An 18,088-nucleotide genomic window follows, 5' to 3' on the forward strand; every position below is an offset into this window, starting at 1 on the left:
TGGAAGTGGTGTGGTACTGGTGAGAAGAGCTAAAAAGACAGATCTAATTCTTAGTCTTGCTACTTAATAATTGTGCAACTTGGGTGTTATTTATCTGTATCTTAATTTTCATACCCCTACCCAGACTATCTCAGAGTCACAGTGAAGACTGAATGAGAATACATACCCGAGTACTTTGTAAACAGTAAAATGCAATGCTGGTAAAGTAGGTTAGATTTGAAGATGGCTTTTCAAAATTCCTGAATTTCTCTCAGAGATTCATGACCAGGAAATGTTGCAAACGGGAAAACAGTTTGAAACAGATCTGGCAACATGAGGCTCTCAGGGTGTTATGTGCAAGCCTGTCAGAATTGCCAGTCACCACAACAATGGCAGAGGCTCTTCTTCTACTGGACAATTGGATCAGTCCACAATGGGACCATAATAAGGCTGCTCATATTCTGGTAGCATCTTCACTGAACTGGGCTGAACAGTAATCACTCTAGGAAACAAAGCTAAATTTATAAACTAGGTGGTTTAGCTAAAGGCTACCGGGGGAAAACTATCTCCTCTACACATGACTATATATTCAAAGCTCAGGGTCTAAGGAAAAAAAAAATGTGTGTGTGTATATATATATATATAAAAAATACACAAATAATATAAAAAATATATATAGTCCTAGTTCTTCTAGTTTGCTAATCCTAATTCTCTCTTAGGATTTACTAGTCCTTTGGCCCTTGAGTGTATATATAAATATGTAAACACAATGCTCAGATCTACGGAAGGGAGGTAAGAGGTGGAAGGGAGACATAGGAGAAGACTAGGATAACTATAGTCCAAACAGTTTCTCCAAAAGAAATTTTCCAGCGATCTCATTTGAAATAGAATCAGGTGGCTCTTACCTTTCTAGGAACACTTCACTGCCACTACCACTAGGTACCACAAGGGACTAAAACGAATTAAAGTAGGAAAATGAAAGAGCTCAATTTCCATTTAAGCCAGCACAAAAATATTCACTGAATAGCTCCTAAGCACTTGCATTGTGTGTGTGTACGTGTGTGTGTTGCAGATAACCAAATGGTTATCTCCAATCTCAAATAGGCACTGTGTAATTGTTTCTACCTTCAGGAAGCTTTTACAACTTAGTTTAGACTCACAGCTCTAAGAATACAAAAGATAATGAATGTAACTGTACAATGAGTTCAGAGAGTGAGAGTGAGAACTCTCTTTACTGAGTGGGTAAGCTCTGAAGTGGTCTTCGAAGGCTAGATGGTTAATATTTCTGAAGGGTTTGGGGCACAAGACCAGTTCGGTTAAAGAGGCATAAAAACAAAGGTCCACACAGCAAAATGCCTCTGAGATAGAATAGCAAAACTGCTGGCTACCTGGCCTCTATTCTGCGGTACCCTCCACCCCCAACTCCAGTCTTCAGACAAAGAGGGTTCTGCATTGTCTGTCAGCTGAATTATAAAAATCCCTCTGATTAGCTCTTCCTTTTAGCTCTTAGCAACAATACAAGAAAGGGCCTTTCCAACAGCCCTTCTGACAAATTGGAAACAGGGATTTCTCTAACCTGTATGTATTCATCAAAAACGAGGGAGTTAGATTTAGGAGGCAATCTTCTAAGGCCCCATGTGAGAAAGGCCCAGGGTGAAATGGGAGAGAAAAGCCAGGCTGAAAGGCCACACAAAGAATCCTCTCCACTCCCAGAAGACATGCCATGAACAAACATCCAATGTTCACCCTCAAACTCTATCAACTCGATCCAACATGATGTAGTGGAAAGAGCACTGATTCGGAAGTCAGGTGAACTGAGTTCCAAGCCCAACTGTATAACTGTGGGCAAAGTACCCACTATCTTAGTCCTGCTTCTGCCTCTCTAAAACAGGGGTATTTCTCATGGCGCAAGTCTTCAGAAAGCAATAAATAAAATAACATGGGCACAATAAACTTTATAGGGCCCTGTAGGATTAAGGAGGTAATGTGAAAGTATCTAGGGCCTAAATGCTGAATCAATGGTGTTCCCTTTTTCTTCTCACCTCCTGCAGTGAAAGGCCTAAATTCCTTATAAGGGAAATTTTCAGGAAGTTAGGGTCAAAAAAAAAAACCATTATTTTCTTGCTTTCTATTGAACAGTTGGTTTTTCCTTTTCCTTCCAACACTCAGTTCTTTCTCTTAATCTTTATCCTTCCATTCTGTCTTCATTCCCTTGAAAGCTACACTTAAGGAACCAATGACCAGGGGTTTAAAAAAGGGCCTATTTCCCCCTTTACTTCACCTCAAAGTGGGCAATTCCAATCATAACTCATTAGAAAATTATAGCCTCTTGGGTGATTTAAATATTGATGACTGTTCAGATGCAGTGACTCACACCTGTAATCCTAGCACTTTGGGAGGCTGAGGCGGGTGGATCACCTGAGGTCAGGGGTTCGAGAGCAGCCTGGCCAACGTGGTGAAACCTCGTCTCTACTAAAAATACAAAAATTAGCCAGGTGTGGTGGCGGGTGCCTGTAATCCCAGCTACTTGGGAGGCTGAGGCAGAAGAATCACTTGAACCAAGGAGGTGGAGGTTGCAGTGAGCCAAGATCACACTACTGCACTCCAGCCTGGGCAACAGGGCAAAAACTCCATCTCAAAAAATTAAAAAATGCTGATGACTTCTGCAATCTATACCTAACACCTAGAGGGAACATGGGTTCCTTCCAATCATGTCTGTAAGTACCTCAAATGGGGGGAAAAAAAAGCATCTTCTTCTCCATAAACCTGTTCCTTATATATTTCTCTTAATTCATGGTCCACAATTCCTTACCTGGAATTCTGAAATCAAAGGGGCTCTCAAGGCCAGGCACGATGGCTCATACCTATAATTCTAGCACTTTAGGAGGCTGAGGCAGGAGGATTGCTTGAGGCCAGGAGTTTGCGACCAGCCTAGGCAACTAAGCAAGACCCAATCTCTACCAAAAAAAAAAAAAAGAAAAATTAAAAGAAAAACAAGCTCTGAAAATAGGAAAGGTTTTTTTTTTTGTTTTTTTTTTTTTTTTTAGTAAATATAGTCTCAAAACATTTGGCGGCAAAATCTGAACCTCACATGAGATTATTTATAGTCCTTATATATATATATAGTCTCAATTAATTTTCAACTGGATATTTTTGCTACAGAAACATTCATAATATTTGACTATACAGGGTTCTATCCCAAACCTCACTGGAGGTGTTATACAAGTTATATGCACCATAATGACTTTCTAAAATTCAAAAAATTAGGATTCTGAAACATCTGGCATAAATAATTTCTTAAAAGGCATACATTCTCAATGGGGGCAATATCATACCCAAAAGGGCAAAATAGGTTTGTCGCCGAGGGAGAAAAAAAGTTAGACGTTAGAATGGTACGTAGCCCTCCAAAGCTCAACCTTACCCAACAAAATCTTACTATTACATGAGCAAGACTGACAGTGACTTCATAGAAGGCAGCTAAAATATATGCAGGATCTATGCTACAAAATTATGGTGACCAGATGGCTGTAACTGGGGAACTTTCTCTTGATTGATTGCTGGATCTCGATATGGCAAGAGATGGCCTGTGCAGGCCTGTTGGCTGCCTCATGAATGTTATTTATGTTTTATCCTCAGTGGATTGTGTGACTTGGGCTTTGGTCATTATCAAGCAAAAATCTAAAAACTCACTAAATAATTTTTAATTGTTTCAAATTGTTTTACTTTTGTTGGATAAATTCTAGTTTTCTAGTTTTGAATGATTTTTAAAGTTTTGATTACATTGTTTTTATACAAACTGCCAAACTGGATTGTAATTTGATACAATTTATGTAAGCAAGTAAACTGCATTAAAAGTTACATAGCAAATACAGCCATAAAAATTAAGTTAAGGCCAGGTGAGGTGACTCAGGCCTGTAATCCTAGCACTTTGGGAGGCCGAGGCGGGTGGATTGCCTGAGCTCAGGAGTTCGAGACCTGGGCAACATGGTGAAACACCATCTCCACTAAAATACAAAAATTTAGCCGGGCATGGTGGCATGTGCCTGTAGTCCCGGCTACTCAGGAGGCTGAGGTTGCAGTGAGCTGAGATTGCGCCACTGTACTGCAGCCTGGGCGACAGAGTGAAACTCCGTCTCAAAAATAAATAAATAAGTTAAACGCAAACAGCTTTTAAAAAAAGACAAGGCCGGCCGAACACGTTGGCTCACCTGTAATCTTAGCACTTTGGGAGGCCAAGGCGGAAGGATTGCCTCAGCTCAGGAGTTTGAGACCAGCCTAGGCAACACGGTGAAACCCCGTCTCTACTAAAATACAAATAATTAGCCAGGCGTGGTGGCGGGGGCCTGTAATCCCAGCTACTCAGGAGGCTGAGGCAGGAGAACTGTATGAACCCAGGAGGCAGAGGTTGCAGTGAGCCGAGATCGCGCCACTGCACTCTAGCCTGGGCAACAGAGCGAGAGACTGTTGGGAAAAAAAAAAAAAAAAAAAAAGATGAGGCCTCACTATGTTGCCCAGGCTGGCCTTGAACTCCTGGCCTCAAGCAATCCTCCTGCCTTGGCCTCCCAAAGTGCTGGGCTTATAGGCGTGAGCCATCTTGTCCAGCCCAAATAGATTTTTTTCTTTTTAAAGACAGGTCTCACTCTGTTGCCCAGGCTGGAGTGCAGTGATGTGATCTTGGCTCACTACAGCTTCTACCTCCTAGGCTCAATCTATCCTCCCACTTCACCCTCCAAAGTAGTTGGGACTGCAGGTGCATGCCACTACACACCGCTAATTACTGTATTTTCTGTAGACATGGGGTTTGATCATGTTGCTCAGTCCGGTCTCAAACTCCTAGGCTCAAGTGTTCCTCCTCAATCTCCCAAAGTGCTCAGGAGTTTAAGCCTAACCTAAAAATTTCAGGTTAAAAATTTTTAACCTAAAAATTTTGTTTAGTCATTCCTTTTTTTTTTTTTTTTTTTTTTTGAGACAGAATCTTGCTCTGTCGCCAGGCTGGACTGCAGTGGCATGACCTCAGCTCACTGCAACCTCCACCTCCCAGGTTCAAGCAATTCTCCTGCCTCAGCCTCCTGAGTAGCTGGGACTACTGGTGCACACCACCACGCCCAGCTAATTTTTGTATTTTTAGTAGAGATGGGGTTTCACCATGTTGGCCAGGATGGTCTCAATCTCTTGACCTCGTGATCCACCTGCCTTGGCCTCCCAAAGTGCTGGGATTACAGGCATGAGCCACTTGGCCTTTTTTTTTTTTTTTTTTTTTTTTAAGACACGGTCTCACTCTGTCGCCCAATATGGAGTGCAGTGGCATGATCTTGGCTCACTGCAGCCTCAATCTCCGGGGTTCAAGCAATCTTCCCACCTCAGCCTTCTGAGTAGCTGGGACTACAGATGCATGCTACCACACCCAGTTAATTTTTTATCTTTGGTAGAGACAGGGTTTCACCATGTTGTCCTGGCTGGTCTTGAACTCCTGACCTCAAGCAATCCACCTACCTCAGTCTCCCATAGTGCTGGGATTACAGGCATGAGCCACCATGCCCTGCCCTGTTTAGTCTTTCTTAACCATGCATTGAATAAAAACTAAATTGTACACTTACTCTTATGTATAAAGCACAGACTCGGTACATAAAAAGATACAGAGTTTATTTCAGTATTAATATTTCATAGGACAGGTACATTAGGGGGGAAAAAAGGTCTAAAAAGGTTCCCTAGGAAGGTGATTAAAAAAAAGTTGAGGAACACCACGCCTGGAAACACTGGATTAGTGATCTGTACCAATACCTTCAAAGTTTTTCATCCCAGAAACATGGGAATAATCTTTGACAGTTCTGTTTCCCTTAACTCCCACCCCACATCCAATCACATCCAATCATAAAGAATGGCCGGCATTATTTCCTAATTATTTCTGGACTCTGTCTCTTTTTCTCCATTCCTACTACCATTGCACGAATTTAGGTCTTCATAATCTCTTGCCTAGACATTGTAAGAGTCTCATCAAACTGCCTTTTTGCTCCTTACACCCAAACTTTTTTTTCTTTTTTTTTTTTGAGATGAAGTTTCGCTCTTGTTGCCCAGGCTGGAGTGCAATGGCGCGATCTCGGCTCACTGCAACCTCCGCCTACCGGGTTCAAGCGATTGTCCTACCTCAGCCTCCTGAGTAGCTGGGATTTCAGGCATGCACCACCACACCCAGCTAATTTTTTGTATTTTTAGTAGAGATGGGGTTTCTCTGTGTTGGTTAGGCTGGTCTCCAACTCCTGGCCTCAGGTGATTTGCCTGCCTCGGCCTCCCAAAGTACTAGGATTACAGGCATGAGCCACTGCACCCGGCCCACCCAAACTTCTTAAAACAGCTTGCCTCTTCTCTCTTCTTTTTTCTTTAAAAATGTGAAAGGGTCTCGCTAAGTTGCACATGCTGGTCTCAAACTGCTGACCTCAAGTGATCCTCCCAACTCAGCCTCCCAAAGTGCCAGGATTACAGGCATCAGCCACTGTGCCAGGCCTCTCCTCTCTCATTTCTTAGCTTACTTAGCACTTCCATGCCATGAAAACTGTCTTTGTACAGGCCACTTACCAAGTACATGATGCTAAATTCAATAGACATTTTCAGTCTTTTTTTTTTCGCTTGTTCTCTTGGCAGCACTCAATCCTGACAACCACTTCCTTATTTTTGAAATACTCTCTTTCTCTTGGCTTTTTTTTGTTTTGTTTCACATTTTGTTTTTTGAGACAAAGTCTCGCTCGTCTCCCAGGCTGGAGTGCAATGATATGATCTCGGCTCACTGCAACCTCTGCCTCCTGGGTTCAAGCAATTCTGTTGCCTTAGCCTCCTGAGTAGCTGGGATTACAGGCGCCTGCCACCACGCCCAGCTAATTTTTATATTTTTAGTAGAGACAGGGTTTCACCATGTTGGCTAGGCTGCTCTCGAACTCCTGACCTCAGGTGATCCGCCCGCCTTGGCCTCCCAAAGTGCTGGGATTACAGGCATGAGTCATCGCGCCCAGCCTCTCTTGGCTTTTTTGTTTGAGTCGAGTGTCGTTCTGTCACCCAGGCTGGAGGGCAGTGGCACGATCTCACTTCACAGCAACCTCTGCCTCCCGGGTTCAAGTGATTCTCCTGCCTCAGCCTCCTGAGTTGCTGGGATTACAGGTACACACCACCACGCCCGGCTAACTTTTGTATTTTTAGTAGAGCTGGGGTTTCACCATGTTGGCCAGGCTGATCTCGAACTCCTGACCTCAGGTGATCCACCCATCTCGGCCTCCCTAAGTGCTGGGATTACAGGTGTGAGCCACCACACCTGGCCTCTTTCTCTTGGCTTTTAAGACATCAAGCACTCCTTGTTTTCTTTTAGTTCTTACTGATGTTTCCTTCCTTTCTGCACATCACAGCTGATCTACCCTGGCCAGCTTTTTAGCCCAGCTCTCATCACATTTTTCCTGAGTGTTATGAATCACTCCATAGTTTTAGTTGCCATGTACAGAGATAAATAGATGATCAAACCTCTATCTCCATTCCCAGGCCTCACTCTTGAGCTCCAGACTTCTACATTCAACTGATTTTTGAACAACTTCCCTGGAGGTCAGAGAATCCTTAAAATGCACAAATTTAAAGTCAGCATCACTATCCATTCTGCTCTCAAAGCAACAGGCATAGGAGTCATGCTTAATTTTTTTTCCCCCTTGGCTTCAGCCACCAGATGAAATCAATAACCAAGTCCTGATGATTCAAATTCCTAACTCTCTTATTCCCTACCATTACCATCTCAGCTGCTGCCATCATCTCCTGCCAGGACTACCACATTACTCAAAGAGCTCCTAGTTACTGCCAGGAGCAGTAGCTTACACCTGTAATCACTTTGGGAGGCCGAGGGAGGCAGATCACTTGAGGTCAGGAATTCCAGACCAGCCTGGACAACATGCTGAAACCCCATCTCTACTAAAAATACAAAAATTAGCTGGGCATGGTGGCACATGCCTGTAATCTCAGCTACTCAGCAGGCTGAGGCAGGAGAATCGCTTGAACGCTTTAACTCGGGAGGTGAAGGTTGCAGTGAGCTGTGATCGAGCCACTGCACTCCAGCCTGGGTGACAGAGCAAGACTCTGTCAAAAAAAAAAAAAGGAACTCCGTCTGGGTGTGGTGGTAATCCCAGCACTACTGTGGGAGGCCAAGGAGGGAGGATCACCTGAGGTCAGGTGTTCGAGACCAGCCTGGCCAACATGGTGAAACCCCGTCTCTACTAAAGATACAAAAAATTAACTGAGTGTGATGGCAGGTGCCTGTAATCCCAGCTACTTGGGAGGCTGAAGCAGGAGAATCTCTTGAACCCAGGTGGTGGAGGGTGCAGTGAGCTGACATCATGCCACTGCACTCCAGCCTGGGTGACAGAGCTATACTCCATCTCAAAAAAATAAATAAAAAATAAATTAATTAATAAAAAAATTAATTGGCTGGGTGCGGTGGCTCAAGCCCATAATCTCAGCACTTTGGGAGACTGAGGCGGGCAGATGGCCTGAGGTCAGGAGTTCGAGACCAGCCTGGCCAACATGGTGAAACCCCGCCTCTACTAAAAATACAAAAAAAGTTAGGCAGGCATGGTGGTCCATGCCTGTAATCCCAGCTACTTGGGAGGCTGAGGCAGGAGAATCGCTTGAACCAAGGAGGCAGGGCTTGCAGTGAGCCAAAATCACGCCACCGCACTCCAGCCTGTGCGGCAGAGTGAGACTCCGTCTCAAAAAAAAAAAAAAAAATTAACATTTAAAAAAATACATATAATTTTGTAAAATACAGAGACTATGTAATATTTCATAAGATACACAGAATATTAATTGAAGTAACATTTACAAATAAGACAAACAATTCTCAGGCTATATTTGGCCTCAAATATCTTTTGTTAATGTTTTCAGATTTTGAAAGTTAGCTTGTAACCTTTACAAAGCAGTAGGTATTATTTAAAAATCCAGGCCGAGCGTGGTGGCTCACACCTGTAATCCCAGCACTTTGGGAGGCTGAGGCAGGTGGATCACGAGGTCAGAAGTTTGAGACCAGCCTGGCCAATATGGTGAAATCTACTAAAATTACAAAAATTAGTCAGGTGCAGTGGTGAGCGCCTGCAATGCCAGCTACTTGAGAGGCTGAGGCAGGAGAACTGCTTGAACCCGGGAGGCAGAGGTTATAGTGAGCTGAGATAGTGCCACTGCACTCTAGCCTGGGCGACAGAGCAAGACCCCGTCTCCAAAAAAAAAAAAAAAAAAAAAATCCACATTTCCAGCTTCAAGAGGGAGAGGAATTGTGGAAAGGATGCGAAATCAACAACACTAGAACCACATTTCCCCATGGCAACAATTGGCTGGAGGTTAGCAGCCAGGAAATAGGGTTGTCCCGTTCATCTAACAGTCTCCCTTGGTTTATTTCATAAAAGTATTCACTAGAATATAAAATCTGGGACTTCACCAGAAAGAGGTTTTGTCTGTTTTGTTAACCACTGTATTTCCAGGGCCTAGAAAAGTCCCTTGCACATAGTGGGCACTTAATAATCATTTGCTGAAATTAATTGCTGTCCGCCTGGTCCTAAAAGTATGAGTTTCTGACAAGTATTCACAATATGTTTCTGTCCTCCACTCAAAGACAAAGACTAGTAAATTTAACTTTATATTTAATATAGGGCCTGGCTGGGTGTGGTGGCTCATGCCTGAAATCCCAGCACTTTGGGAGGCCGAGGCAGGCGGATAACCTGAGGTCAGGAGTTTGAGACCAGCCTGGTCAACATAGTGAAACTGCACCTCTACTAAAAATACAAAAATTAGCCACCTCTACTAAAAATACAGGCGTGGTGGTGGATGCCTGTAATCCCAGCTACTCAGTAGGCTGAAGCAGGAGAATCACTTGAACCCAGGAGGCGGAGGTTGCAGTGAGCTGATAGGCCACTGCACTCCAGCCAGGGTGACAAAGCAAGACTCTGTCTCCAAAAAAAAATATATATATATATATGTGTATATATATATACACGTATATGTATATACGTATACGTGTATATGTATATATATACACACACATATGGCTTGACACACAGAAAGTTCTTTGTTTACTAAGTGATTAACAGCTATTAATTATCACTTATTGAGTACTTACTATGTGCTAAGCACCAAGCTAAAATGCTCTACAGACATTACCTCATTTAATTCCTGTAACAATCCTATTATCTCTATTTTATTTCATTTTTATTTTTTAAAGACAAGGTCTTGCTCTGTCACCTAGGCTACAGTACGATGGTGAGATCATGTAACTCATTGCAACCTCAAACTCCTAGGTTCAAACAATCCTTCTGCCTCAGCTTCCCATGTAGCTGGGAGTACAGGCACATCCCACCACGTCCAACTAATTTTTTTTTTTGTAGAGACAGGGGTTTTGCCATGTTGCCCAGACTCGTCTGGAACTCCTTGCCTCAACCAATCCTCCTTCCTGAGCCTCCCAAAGTGCTAGGAATACAAGTGTGAGCTACCACACCTAACCTATACCTATTTTAAAGATAAGGAAATGAGGCTATGTAGAGTAAGTAACTGGTCGAAAAACTAATAACATGGAATAAAAAAACTGTAATAGAAAAAAGGATGTGAAAAGCGCACACCACTGCACTCCAGCCTGGGAGAAAAAGCGAGACTCCATTAAAAAAAAAAAGAAAAGTAAAAACAAAGTGCTATAGAATTTAGGAGAGTTCATTTCCAAACTGGAAGGCATAAAGTATTTCAGAAAGGTTCATGAAGAAGGCAGCATTTAAAGTATACCTTGAAAAACAGGTGAGATGGCCGGGCACGGTGGCTCACGTCTATAATCCCAGCACTTTGGGAGGCTGAGGCGGGCGGATCACCTGAGGTTGGGAGTTCGAGACCAGCCTGACCAACATGGTGAAACCCTGTCTCTACTAAAAATACAAAAAATTAGCTGGGCATGGTGGTGCATGCCTGTAATCCCAGTCACTCAGGAGGCTGAGGCAGGAGAATCGTCTGAACCGGGAGGCAGAGGTTGCGGTGAGCGGAGATTGTGCCATTGCACTCCAGCCTGGGCAACAAGAGTGAAACTCCATCTCAAATTAAAAAAAAGAAAAGAAAAGAAAAACAGGTGAGATTTCTATAGGAAAAGATAGGTGGGGAAGAGATTGCTTTGGCTACTTCAAGAATGCTTATGTACAAACAGCCCATATTTTGATTAGAATCATACTGAGTAAGCGTCTCTTCCATGTATTAGCTATGAATTTGCCCAAGTTACTAAAACCTCTCCATCCTTTGGTTTTCTCAACTAAAATATAAGAATCTGAGAATTAAATGAATATATAAAGTACAGGCATATCTCATTTTACTGTGATTCACAGATAGCGTGTGTTTTTTTGTTGTTGTTATTGTTTTTGTTTTGAGACAGGGTCTCACTATGTTGCCCAGGCTGGTCTCAAACTGCTGAGCTCAAGAGTTTCACCTGCCTTAGCCTCCCAAAGTGCTGGGATTACAGGCGTCAGCCACCACACCCAGCCAATGTGTGTTTAAAAAAAAAAAAAAAAAAAAAAAATTGGGCCGGGCGTAAAAAAAAAAAAACACACATTGGCTGGGTGTGGTGGCTGACGCCTGTAATCCCAGCACTTTGGGAGGCCGAGGCAGGTGTATCACGAGGTCAGGAGTTGAAGACCAGCCTGGCCAAGATGGTGAAACCCCATCTCTACTAAAAATACAAAAAATTAGCCGGGCGTGGTGGCAGGTGCCTGTAGTCCCAGCTACTCAGGAGGCTGAGGAAGGAGAATCATTTGAACCCGGAGGGTGGAGGTTGCAGTGAGCCGAGATCGTGCCACTGCACTCCAGCCTGGGTGACAGAGTGAAACTCCGTCTCAAAAAAAAAAAAACCAAATTGAAGGTTTGTGGCAATCCTATGTTAAGCAAGTCTACTGGTGCCATTTTTCCAGCAGCATGTGTTCACTTTGTGCCACGTTTTGGTAATTCTCGTAATATTTCAAACTTTTGTTTTTTGTTTTATCTGTTATGGTGATCTGTGATCAGTGATATTTGATGCTAGTATTGCAACTGTTTTGGGGTGCCATGAGCCATGATCATATAAGATGGAGAACTTAACTGATAAATACTGTGTTATGTTCTGACTGCTCCACCAACCAGCCATTCCACAGTCTCTCTCCCACCCCATTCCCTGAGATACAACAATATTGAAATGAGGCTAATTAATAACCCTACAATGGCCTCTATTTGTTCAAGTGAAGGGGGCGGTTGCATGTCTCCACATTAAGTCAAAAGCTAGAAATGATTAAGCTTAGTGAGGAAGGCATGTTGAAAAGCCAAGATATGCTGAAAGCTAAGCCTCTTGCGCCAGTTAGCAAAGCTGTGAATGCAAAGGAAAAGTTCTTTTTTTTTTGAGAAGGAGTTTCCAAGGCTGGAGTGTAATGGTGTGATCTCAGCTCACCGCAACCTCCACCTCCTGGGTTCAAGCGATTCTTCTGCCTCAGTCTCCCAAGTAGCTAGAATTACAGGCATGTGCCACCACACCCGGCTAATTCTGTATTTTTAGTAGAGACAGGGTTTCTCCATGTTAGTCAGGCTGATCTTGAACTCCTGACCTCAGGTGATCCGCCTGCCTGGGCCTCCCAAAGTGCTAGGATTACAGGCATAAGCCACTGCACCTGGCCAGGAAAAGATCTTGAAGGAAATGAAAAGTACTAGTCCAGTGAACACACAAAATGTTTAAAAAAAACAACCGGCCGGGCGCTACTCAGAAGGCTGAGGCAGGAGAATGGCATGAACCCGGGAGGCGGAGCTTGCAGTGAGCCAAGATAGGGCCACTGCACTCCAGCCTCTCTCTCAAAAAAAAGAAAAGAAAAGAAAAAACAGCTTTATTGCCAATATGGATAAACTTTTAGTGGTTTTGACAGAAGATCAAATCAGCCACAATATTGCCTTAAACCAAAGCCTAATCCAGAGCCAGGCTCTAATGAGACTGGTTCACAAGGTTTAAGGAGCCAAGTGCGGTGGCTTATGCCTGTAATCCCAAGACTTTGGGAGGCTGAGGCGGGTGGATCACCTGAGGTCAGGAGTTCGAGACCAACTTGGCCAACATGGTGAAACCCCGTCTCTAACTAAAAATACAAAAATTAGCCAGATATGGTGGTGGGCACCTGTAATCTCGGCTACTTGGGAGGCTGAGGCAGGAGAATCGCTTGAATCTGGGAGGCAGAGGTTGCAGTGAGCTGAGATCACGGCACTGCACTCCAGCCTGGGCGACAGTGAGACTCTGTCTCAAAAAAAAAAGGGTTTAAGGAAAGAAGCCATCAATGTGAAGGCCAAACTCAGTGACTCATACTTGTAATCCCAGTGGCTTTGGAGGCTGAGGAAGAAGGATCACTTGAGGACAGGACTTGAAGACCAGCCTGGGCAACATGGTGACACACTGTCTCAAAAAAATTAAAAATTGGCTGAGTGTGGTGGCACACACGTGTAGTCCCCAGCTACTTAGAAGGCTGACGTGGGGGGATCCCTTGAGCCCAGGAATTAGAGGTTGCAGTGTGCTATCTTGCCACTGCACCCCAGCCTGGGTGACAGACAAAAACCCTATCTTAAAAAAAAAAGGCTGGGCGCAGTGGCTCACACCTTGTAATCCTAGCACTTTGGAAGGTCAAGATGGCGGATCACGAGGTCAGGAGATCGAGACCATTCTGGCTAACACGATGAAACCCCATCTCTACTAAAAATACAAAAAAAAATTAGCCGGGTGTGGTGGCGGGCGCCTGTGGTCCCAGCTACTCGGGAGGCTGAAGCAGGAGAATGGCGTGAACCCGGGAGGCCAAGCTTGTAGTGAGCCAAGGTCACGCCACTGCATTCCAGCCTGGGCAACAGAGACTCCATCTCAAAAAAAAAAAAAAAAGAAAAGAAAAAAGTGAAGCCGGGTGTGGTGGCTCATGCCTATAATCCCAGCACTTTGGGAGGCGAAGGTGGGCGGATCACTTGAGGTCAGGAGTTTTGAGACCAGCCTGGCCAACATGGCGAAACCCTGTCTCTATAAAAATACAAAAATGTTCTGGGCATGGTGGCGCACACCTATAATCCCAGCTACTTAGGAGACTGAGGCACCAGAATTGCTTGAACCCGGGAGACAGAGGCTGCAGTGAGGAGAGATCGTGCCACTGCACTCCAGTCTGGGTGACAGAGTGAGACACTGTCTCAAAAAAAGTGCAAGGTGAAGCAGCATGTGCTGATGTAGAAGCTACAGCAAGTTATCCAGAAAATCTAGCTAAGATCATTGATGAAAGTGGCTACACTAGCCAACAGATTTTCAATGTAGAAGAAACAGCTTTCCATTGGAGGAAGATGTCATCTAGGACTTTCATAGCTAAAGAGAAGTCAATGCCTGGCTTCAAAGCTTCAAATGACAGGCTGACTCTCTTGTTACGGGCTAATGCAGCTGGGGCCTTTAAGTTGAAGTCAATGCTCAATTACCATTCTGAAAATCTCAGAAGCTTAAAACGTATGCTGAATCCACTGTGTTTATGCTTTATAAATGGAGTAAAGCCTGGATGACAGCACATCTGTTTACAGCTTGATTTACTGAATATATATATATATATTTTTTTGAGACAGAGTTTCGTTCTTGTCGCCCAGGCTGGAGTGCAGTGGCGTGATCTCAGCTCACTGCAACCTCCACCTCCCAGGTTCAAGCAATTCTCTTGCCTCAGCCTCCAGAGTAGCTGGGATTATAGGTGTGCGCCACCACACCAGGCTAATTTTTTGTATTTTTAGTAGAGACAAGGTTTCACCACATTGGCCAGGCTGGTCTCAAACTCCTGACCTCAAGTGGTCTGCCCGCCTCGGCCTCCCAAATTGCTGGGATTACAGGTGTGAGCCATCGCGCCCGGCCTAATGTTGTTTTCCCACCTGTTAATACAACATCCATTCTGTAGCCATACAGAATCCATCCATTCTGTATGAATTGAGTGATTTCAACTTTCAGGTCTTATAAAAACATTCACGATTCATGAGAAGTCAAAATATCATAAATAAGAGTTTGGAAGAAGTTGATACCAACTCTCATGGATGACTTTAAGAGGTTCAAGACTTCAATGGAGCAAGTTACTGCAGATGGGGTGGAAACAGCAAGATAACTAGAAGTAAAAATTTGATAACTAGATAACTGAAAATGTGATTGAATTGCTGCAATCTCACGATCAAACTTGAATGGATGAGCAGCTATTCTTACGGGTGGGCAAACAAGTGGTTTCTTCAGATGGAATCTACTCCTTGTGAAAATGCCATTAATCCTGTTGATATGACAATAGGCTGGGCAAGGTGGCTCACACCTGTAATCCCAACACTTTGGGAGGCCAAGGTGGGAAGATCACTTGAGCCCAGTACAAGACCAGCTTAAGCAACACTCTTTAAAAACAATTTAAAAAATTAGCCGGGCATGGTGGTGCATGCCTGTAGTCCCAGCTACTCGGGAGGCTGAGGTAGGAGGATTGCTTGAGCCTGGGAATTCAAGGCTATAGTGAGCTGTTGATAGCACCACTGCATTCCAGCCTGTGTGACAGAGTGAGACCCTGTCTTAAATAAAAAAATACATATATACATACATACACACATACATGAAATGACAACAAAGGATTTTTGGGGTTTTTTTGAGACAAGATCTTGCTCTGTCACCCAGGCTGGTGTGCAATGGCACAATCATGTCTCACTGCAACCTCAACCTCCCAGGTTCAAGTAATTCTCCCACTTCGTTCTTGAGTAGCTGGGACTACAGTCACGCGCCACCACACCCAGCTAATTTTTAAAATGTTTTTTAGAGATGGGGGTCTCACTATGTTGCCCAGGCTGGTCTGAAACTCTTGAGCTCAAGCAGTCCTCCCACCTCATCCTCTCAAAGTGCTGGGATCATAGGCGTGAGCCACCAAGACCGGCAGATTTACAACATTACATAAACTTAGTTGATAAAGCAGTGGCAGGGTTTGAGAGTATTGACTCTAATTTTGAAAGGTCTACTGTGGAGAAAAATGTTATCAAACAGTATCACGTTACAGAGAAATCTGTGGTGAAAGGAAGAATCAATTGATGTGGCAAATTTCATAGGTTGTCACTGCCACCCCAGACAATCCCCACCCTGATCAGTCTCAGCAGCCATCAACATCAATGTAAGACACTCCACCAGCAAAGATTACAGCTCACCAAATGGCAATTTTTCACAATAAGTATTTCTAAATTAAGATATGTACTTTTGGCTGGGCATGGTGGCTCATGCATGCCTGTAATCCCAGCACTTTGGGAGGTTGAGGTGGGCAGATCATGAGGTCAGGAGTTCAAGACCAGCCTGTCCAACATGGTGAAACTCTGTCTCTACTAAAAATACAAAAATTAGCTGGGTGTGGTGGTGGGCACCTGTAATCCCAGCTACTCAGGAGGCTAAGGCAGGAGAATCGTTTGAACCCAGGAAGCGGAGGTTGCAGTGAGCCAAGATCACGCCATTGCACTCCAGCCTGGGTGACAGGGCGAGCCTCTGTCTCAAAAAAATAACTAACTAAATAAAAGAGATACTTTTACTATACATATTATTGCACACTTAAGAGACTACAGTATAGTATAAAGATAACTTTTATATGCATTGGAAAACAGAAAAATTCGTGTGACTTGCTTTATTATATTTGCTTTATTGCAGTGGTCTGGAACCAAACTTGCCTTAGTTCTGAGGTATGCCTCTACTTAGAAGAGTACCTAGCACATAGCAAGTTCTATACAAGTGTTGGGTATTATTATTATTATAGCTTTCCCATCTCTGTCTTTTTTTGTGGTTCACACATTTTGGTGCAACCTGGGTTAAAATAAAAACTGGCAAAAAATAATAAAAGCTGGCAAGTCTCTTTTAAATAAGGAAGGCTTCTCCAGAAGTTCCCCAGGCTTCCCTTCCCATCTAATTAGCAAGAACTGCATCATATGCCCATGCTTAAATCAATCACTGTCTAGGGAGCTAGAGTTACAATGATTGGTTTAGAGTTTATATCAAGACCCACCCCCTGGGGTAAGGAAGGGTGGCCAGATTCCCAGTTAGCAAAGTAGTAGTAATGGTGAAAAGACAAGTAGTGTCTGCCAAGACTCATGAGGTTGTAGTCTCTGCTAGAGGGTCAGAATAAAGCAATCTCCAGAGCTACAAATATCACCCCTACAGGGCACCTAGTGGCAGGGAAATCACTGCAAAGGTCTGTTAAGGGTAATGAAGTTTGGCATAGCAGAAATAGTGTAGTATATACGACTGAGCTAGTAGGATACAGACTGAGAGTACACTTAAGAGGCAGTGAAATACAGCAGGTTCTGTACTTGTGGGCATGTGAAGGCAGGCTGTGTTAGTGTCTCCAGTGCCCAAAGGATCCAGAATACCAGCCTTGGACTAGTCACCCAATCTTCTCAAAGCCTCAGTTTGTAAGCGTAAATGGAGATAACCCAAGATACCTTAGATTAGATGTTAGAATTAAATGAATGCATTAGTTTGGTGTACAACAAACAAAAAGCTGACATTCATTAAGACAAGCTACGATGAGGGAGAGGTACCTGAGATGGAGCTGGAAAGAGGAAGTTACCTGACTCTAGGATAAAAATCCCCTTCAAGACCTTGGTCAGGGTTTGTTGCTCCACTGAAGAACTTTCATGTTGAACTGTACCAGAATAGGACTAACTTTATTTCTTAACTCCTTAAGTCTTATAGATTTATGTGCTGCAAAATGGGTAAGAATCTTACTCCTGGCTTTGTGGCTTACTGGCTGTGTTATCTTCTCCGAGGCAGTTTCCCAATCTATAAAACTGAGTAAATCTCTACTTATTTCACTAAGCTTATTAAACATTAGCTCTTTCCCTTTGAGGCAACAGTGTTTCTGAAACTGAAGACCAATATAAAATTTATAACATAAAGTTTATAACATAAAACCCCCTAAATTTTTTTCACTGAAAGATGAAGCTCCGGCTACTACGAAAGGCCTATCAGTCTTATTACTCAATAGGGAAACCTGGAAACCAGAGTGCTTAAGGGAAAGGAACATTATTGAAAGTGGAAAAGAATCTGTTCTGATATTCATGGAGCCCT

The 18,088-nt window shown here is 43.6% G+C and overlaps 1 protein-coding gene across 3 annotated transcripts in view; it reads right to left on the reverse strand.

Annotated features, from left to right (window-relative positions):
- Nucleotides 1-18,088, reverse strand: part of KPNA6 (karyopherin subunit alpha 6) — a 68,301-nt gene that overhangs the window by 47,292 nt on the left and 2,921 nt on the right. The window lies entirely within an intron of this gene.

The sequence above is a fragment of the Pongo pygmaeus genome, chromosome 1, assembly GCF_028885625.2.
Source record: "Pongo pygmaeus isolate AG05252 chromosome 1, NHGRI_mPonPyg2-v2.0_pri, whole genome shotgun sequence".
Classification (NCBI taxonomy): Eukaryota; Metazoa; Chordata; class Mammalia; order Primates; family Hominidae; genus Pongo; species Pongo pygmaeus.